Source organism: Lemur catta, chromosome 14 (assembly GCF_020740605.2).
Source record: "Lemur catta isolate mLemCat1 chromosome 14, mLemCat1.pri, whole genome shotgun sequence".
Lineage (NCBI taxonomy): Eukaryota > Metazoa > Chordata > Mammalia > Primates > Lemuridae > Lemur > Lemur catta.
This window is the reverse complement of record NC_059141.1, coordinates 5,604,976-5,612,431: the sequence shown is the minus strand read 5'-3', so window position 1 is coordinate 5,612,431 and position 7,456 is coordinate 5,604,976. Positions and strand designations below refer to the sequence as shown.

Sequence of the window (7,456 nt, the reverse complement as noted above, 5' to 3'; positions counted from 1 at the left end):
GGCACCAGGTTAAAGGTCCGGTGGAGTTTAAGTAGTCTGTGGCAGACAGTGTGGATGGGGGGTGTTGGAAGGAAAGATAGGACACTCCTTTGTCTGCAGTGGCTGGGTGCTAGCATGTCGGGGAACACGCAGACAGGAGGGTGAGGGCTGTCCGTGCAGAGATGAGTCAGTCTCTTCCTGGGCAAAACTGTTACAACTATGATTTCTTTTCCCTGACAGCATCTACTCACTTACCCCTCTGCAACAGGAATTCCCCGTTTCTGTAATGTACAGCTTCAGGGTCACCAACAAGTTGTCATAATGGATCAAGTCATCCGTGAGCACTAGAGACAATAGGGACTGAAAGACTCCATCCCAAAAGGGCATCTTTTCTCTCAGGAAACAGGTCACACTAACCACTAACATCAGGAAGAATTAGAAGCAAGTTGCTCAGGCCAGAACTTGGCCTGAGGAGCAGCAGAAACCTTGCCTTCTGCCTGAGCCATGAAGTAATGTGATTTTTTGGTGGTGAAAATCTTGTAGGTGATGGATAAATATATTTTATGAATATTGATTCATGGTACCATTTTAGAAATTTTAGAAGGTTTCACATTTGCAATGTTTAATGTGATAATTTCCAAATGAAAATAGGTCCACAGGGCCCCTGGGGTGGGGGAAGTGCAGCCCACTTTTCACAGCGAGCTGGGAGAGGTGGCCCGCACTACCCATGGAGGCATCGGCTGCAGCCAGGGTCATCTTCTCTGTTGGGGACCCCTCAGACCCTTCTTCTTAGTACCACAGGGGCTTTTCATTGGGTTTTATAAGGAGAGAAGGTTTCAGAGGGCTTGCACCCACAGCTCACTAAGCCCCCCTGAATACTGGGTGAACTCGAGCATATCACTGAAGTTCTCTCATCCTCAACTTCCCCGTCTGTGAAATGATACGGGATGATATGGCAGCGCAGGGCTGTTGGGAGGCTTAACTGGGACACCACAGTGATTGGCAACCAAGGACAATCAAGGTGGGGCTGTCCTCATCGTCACAAAAGGCAGAACATAACAAGAGCCTCATTGCAAGGGCTGTGTGAGCCCAGGAGGGAGCAGCAGTTTCTGCAGGGGGATCCACGAAGACTCTGGGACAAGAGATTTGAGATGAGCTTTGAAGGATACACAGGGTTTCGATGGGAGACAAGGGGAGAAGGTTTCAGGGAGGGGGAAAAGTCTTGAAAAGAGATGTGGGAATGTGAGGACACATTGGATATTTTGGGACCAGGAGCTGCCCGGTGTGCCCAGAGCCGAGGGTGTGTGGAAGGATGAAAGGGAGGTGGGAATGTTACAGTCTGATCCTGGGGGGCCTCGCTGTGTCGGACTAAGCAGGCATTTCAATCGAGGTCCCAAGGGCTCCATTCGCTAATCGAGATGGTCCTTTCTTGGTAAAAGCACCAGCATTACCTGGAGATGGGGCAGGTTGACTCCCAGGGCTCCTCTCTGATGTGGCACCTCTCCTCTGCTCCACTCACTAATTTTATCCTAATGCTAAAGCAAAGGCTAAATTAGACTGTGAAGGTAAATATATACAGAGAAAGCCATGAAATTAAAAATATAAGGGGGGATTGAGTTGTTAATCATATCACAGCATTTCAAAAGGAATAGGCTGAATTTTCCAATGAAACGATGACTCCAGCATATAAATTAATCTTTTGTATAGGAAGAAATGAAAGTCATTAAATGTCATTGTCTTATTTTAAAAGCAGCAATATCCTGCCTGATTGCAAGTGCTTAGAGGAGGATGATTAAACAGAAACCTTATCTTCACTGTTGCAAGGAGAAAATTGGAGAAAAGTTATCCAATTATGGATGATAAAGCAGAGAAAAAAACCCGAGGACAGGCAAACTTGGATCGGCAGGTTGCACAAGAACACGTTCCTCCTGGTGCTGCGATGTGTTCATGGTCAACGTCTAGAAACCGACGCAGCCACAACAGTTACAGCATCGTCTCAACAGGCTCCCGCACACCAACAGTGTTCCTGGATTCTTTCTCTCTTGAATCCTTCCCCAAGTTCCTATTTGGTAGGTAATTGTTGGTTTGCTATATATCCCTACAGAGTAAACAAAGGATTTTCAAACTAGCCTTGGGAAAGTGAGCACATTGTTCCTTGTCCCTGACACTCAGTCTCTGTATCCATAGCTTGGGTCTATTCATGTCCCACAATAGGCACTATCGGGAGCTTTAGCTGCGAGCTAAATGGCGTTAGGTACACCAGGGCTCCGCGTCCTTACGCTGTCCACAGTCTGCGCTGGATCATTCGTGGTGGGGGCCTGTCCTGTTCCTTGCAGAATGTTTAGCACCATCCCTGCTCCCCTCCCTCCCCCCCAGTCTTGACAACCAAAAATGTCTTCAGACATTGTCAAATATCCCCTGGGGACAAAATTTGCTCCTGCTGAGAGCCACTTACAGAGGTAGAGCATCTGGCTTTGCACTTAGCAAAGTCTACACTCGATCAATAGTCACTATAATTCTTACTCTTGTCAGTGTCATCAGAATCCTGCTTTTAAGCCTTTTGTTGTTGCTAAATGTAGCAATTTCATTTTTTTTTTTTGAGACAGAGTCTCTGTCACCCTGGCTAGAGTGCAGTGGCATCATCATAGCTCACTGCAACCTCAAACTCCTGGGCCCGAATGATCCTCATACTCAACCTCTCAAGTAGCTGGGACTACAGGTGCACGCCACCACGCTTGGGTAACTTTTCTATTTTTTGTATAGACCAGGTTCTCGCTCTTGCTCAGGCTGGTCTTGAATTCTTGTGCTCAAGCGATTCTCCCACCTTGGCCTCCCAGAGTGCTGGGATTACAGGTGTGAGCCACCATGCTCAGCTGGATTTCTTTATATTTGTTTATTTTTAAAACCATATCAAACTATTTAATTTCTAACTTGAAAATCTATGGTTCTGGTAAAATAAGATTTTTTTTTTCTTCCAAGGGAATAAATATTTCCCCTAAATTTTAAATCAAAATTTTGGATTCTGTGTTTTCATGGTGAATCAAATGACAGGGCAGGAATCATCTCAGAAGTGTCACATGAACTATACCTAGAAAAGAATGAGTGAACAATGACCATGCAAAAGGCATCATGTTGTGTGCAACTATTCTACGGGAACATATGTTTTATTAGTTACAATACTATGCATGTGTGTTTCAAATAATTATCAACCTGATTAGATGGATTTGAAAATGGGACCATGGCCATACAGGTATATCCAGCAACAATAGGGACAGAGTCACCTTTTCCAAATATTTCTGTCTAGCTAGTTGGGATTCTATTTCCTGGAGGAAAAAAAAAATTTAATCACAATTACCACTTTACTTGGATAAGTTTTTGTTTTTCCATCACCAACGGAGACAGTAGGGGAGGAAGAAATAGGGTTTTATCAAACAAAGTCAGTCCACTCTGACAACAGTCCCTTTGGGTAAACTTCGAGAAAGCATCGATATTAGTCACCTAGGGCTGCCACAATCAGTTGCCACAAACTTGGTGGCTTAAAACCACAGAAACTTCAGTTCGATGGGTAGCGGGAGCGGAGGGCGGACCCCAGAGAGCCCTGTGCAGCCCCAGCGCCGCCGCTGGCCTAGTCACCATCACACATAGGGAGGAGCCGCAGCTGCCGCAGCTGGCCCGGGTCACCGCCACCGCCACCGTGAGCAGCTGGCCCGGGTCACCACCACCGCAACTAGGAGCAGCCGGCCCCAGTCACCTCCACTGCAACCAGGAGCAGCCGGCCCCGGTCACTGCCACTGCAACCAGGAGCAGCGGCCCCGGTCGCCGCCACCGCCACCGTGAGCGGCGAGGCCGAGACCCGGCAGCCGCCCGCCGTCCCCGCCATCAGCGCCGCTGACACCAAGCCGGGCACCACGGGCAGCGGCGCAGGGAGCGGTGGCCCCGGGCGGGCTCACATCGGCGGCGCCTGCCCGTGGGGACAAGAAGGTCATAGCAAGGAAGGTTTAGGGGACAGTAAATGGTTCAATGTAAGAAAGGGATATGGTTTCATCAACAGGAATGACAGCAAGGAAGACGTATTTGCACGCCAGGCTGCCGGAACGAACAGCCCCAGCAAGCGTCTTCGCAGCGCAGGAGTCGGGGAGAGACTGCGGTCTGAGGCTGCTGGAGGAGCAAAGGGCGCGGAGGCAGCACATGCTACGGGCCCGGGTGCAAGCCCAGTTCAAGGCGGCAAATACGCAGCAGACAGTAGCCATTATAGACGCTCTCCCCGTCGCAGGGTCCCCCGCGCAGTTGCCCGCAGTTACCAGAGCAGTGAGAGCGGGGAAGGAAGCAGGGCCGGAGCGCTCCTGCAGCCAGGCCAGCAACGCCGCCCACCCCCACCGCAGGCAAGGCCCCCCCTTACTGCCTGCGGAGACCCCATGGGCGGCGACCACAGTGTCCCACCCTCCTGTGCAGGGAGAAGCGACGAGGGTGCTGACAACCGGGGTGCAGGAGAACAAGGCAGACCACCAGTAAGACGTCTGGGATAGGTATCGGGGTTACAGACCACGGTTCTGCAGGGGCCCTGCTCGCCAGAGACAGCCCAGCGAGGACGGCAATGCAGAGGACAAGGGGAATCAAGGAGATGAGGCCCAAGGTCAGCAGCTGCCGCAACTTTGATGACCGGCGCAGACGCCCAGAAAACCCTAAACCACAAGACGGCAGAGACGAAAGCAGCCTGTCCGCCAGCTGAGAATTGTCCGCTCCCAGGCTGAGCAGGGCGAGGCTGAGGAAACGCCGGTGCACCGGCTCCACCACCGTCCGGTTTAGTCATCCAACAAGAAGAAACGAATATGAAATTCCAGCAATAAGAAATGAACAAGACTGGAGCTGAAGACCTTAAGTGCTTGCTTTCTGCCCATTGACCAGATAACTAGAACTATCTGCTATCTATGCAGCATGGGGTTTTTATTATTTTTACCCAAAGACGTCTTTTTTGGTAATAACAAATGTGTTTTTAAAAAAAGCCTGGTTTTTCTCAATACGCCTTTAAAGGTTTTTAAATTGTTTCCTACCTGGTCAAGTTGAGATTTTTAAGAACTTCATTTTTAATTTGTAATAAAACTTTACAACTTGATTTTTTCAGAAAAGTTAACAAACTGCAAGCACCTGTTAATAAAGGTCTTAAATAATCAAACAAACAAACAAACACAGAAATGTATTCTCTCACCGTCTGGTGGCCGGAAGTTCTAAATCAAGGAGTTGCAGGGCTGGGCTCCCTCCAAAGCCTCGAGGGGAGCACCCTTCTTCGCCTCTGCTGGTTTCTGGTGGCTCCGGGCGTTCCTGAGCTGGTGGCCGCCTCACTCGGGCCTCTCCCCATCTCTCATAAGGGCACTTGTTGTTGGATTTGGGGCCCACCCTAACCCGGGATAATCCCATCTGAAAATCCTTACCTTCATTACATCTGCAAACACCTTTATCCCAAGTAAGGGCACAGTCTGAGGTTTCAGGTGCGCATCTTTTGGGGGCACATTTTATTTTACAATTCACTACAGCACACTTTTCCCAGGTGGAGCTTTTGAAGCTAATAGGTTGGCTGATCCCCAGTAACACATCGTTAAAGAGCAACTCTCAGCGGGTGTGGGCTTCTGCCCCTCTCCATGCTTCATGGTTCCTCGCAAAACCAAGGGGCCCAGGTGAAACAAGTGTCGAAGAATATTCAAGCACTCTGGCCTTTCCTTTGGTTCATCTCTTCATGCAGCTTCCAGTGTGAACAAGGAACCTTCCGCTGTTGGCTGCAGCTCCATTAGAAATGTCAGCAGAGATTCCCTGCTGCTCCCAGGCCCGCTGGGCCAAGGTGCGCCGGAGAGAGAAAGCATTCTTCCTGAAATTCAAGCACTTCTAAATTTACTAATGGTGGCTAATGAACTAATCCAGATGGAAACTTTAAATATAAATAGTTGAACTTGAAACTAGAAATATAAACAGAACTTGCAGTTTGTTTTTCCCTGCCTTGTCTATCAGTTCGTGTTTGCTCTGTGGCTGTGGAGGTCTCCTTGGAAGCTCTTTTCTCTTGGTGGGTGACTCTGTATTGGAAATTTTCTATTATGTGCATGAAGTCTCTTCTAACTAAGATGATTTTGGCATTGCACAAATTAAATTAAAATGGAACTCTTCTCTTTTAGTCAAAAGCTTTCAATTTCTCTTCAGTTACAAATTGGCCATCACTGTTTTATATATACCCTTTCTCCCTGCCTTCTACCTGTCCACCCATCTGTCCCTCTGTCCATCTATCCAGCCATCCATCTGGCTGCCATCCATCTGTTTTGCTCTACACCATCCCTGTCTCCCTCCCTCCCTTCATCCAGCTCTCCATCTATCCACGTTTTCTCCCTTCCAGCGACCCGTCCATCCATTTCTTCCTCCCTCTCTCCTTCCAATCACCTGTTCATCCGTGTTTCCACGTTTCCTCTGTCTCTCCCTTCCTTCCTCTATCCAACCATCTGTGCATGCATGTTTCTTTCCTTCCACCCATCTGTCCACCCATCCACCCGTCTGACACACAAATTTAAGAGTCCCCTACTGCATGCTAGGCTCAGAGCTAAAAGGCTCTGGGGATAAAGTGGCAAACAGGCAGACAAGCAGGACAGGCCGGGTTTTTGTGACCTGAAGCTTATGCAACTTTGTGGAGTTACTTACTCTTTCAAAGAACAAAATCACAAATGCAAAATGCTAAGGCTTTCCCACTGCCTTGGAAGGGGCTTCTGCCAGCGAGGAGCCCTGAAATTTAAGCTCCGTCAATGTCCTGGCAAATCCTTCTTTGCAGGTATAGCCCCTCCTCTCTTGGAGCTCATATTCTGGTGTCACTGAGGAGGGCTGGGCCTCTACCAGGCAGGGATTTAGGTAAACCTGGTTTGAATCTCCAAGACCACGGCCTGTGAGAAGCCGGAGTCTTCCCCACGGATTTCCTTCTTTGTGCCCACGTCTGAATCTTTCCCCATCACCTGTGCACAAGGCTCCCCCCTTCACCGGGTATCCATAGGAGAGCCACTTGCAGTGGACTTCACGAGTACGGTGGCATTGCTGAAGTGACTGAGACCGCCATGTCCTGCTTCTCACAGCCTCTGCTGCCTCCCTGCCTCTCCACCCCTCCTCCTCCCCCCTGCTCCTCCACCTCTCCCTCTTGCAGGGCAGCCCTCAGGTCTCTGGGACCCGCGCTTCTGTTCCAAGTGGATTTGTCAATTTTTCCCAGTAAAGATGGGAGTCTCTTTGGAATTCACATGTCAGCTGCAGGGGAATATTTTCTTCATCTCATTACATTTGGTTAATAGCAAGATCATTTTGCTAGGGTGAGACTTGGCCAAGAAAAGGAGCTCTATTTGGGGCACACCTCAACTTTCCCATCCACAGGAATGGGAGCAGCACAGGTGGAATTGTGGGACGAGTACCCCATGGAATCCTGGGGGTGGGAGGGTAGCCTCACGGGCAATAAAGGGCCCCT

General features: G+C 49.3%; 1 pseudogene; it reads left to right on the top strand.

The window, feature by feature from the left end:
• Positions 1-3,217: 3,217 nt before the first annotated feature.
• LOC123649710 lies at positions 3,218-7,047 on the top strand (annotated as a pseudogene).
• Positions 7,048-7,456: the final 409 nt, after the last annotated feature.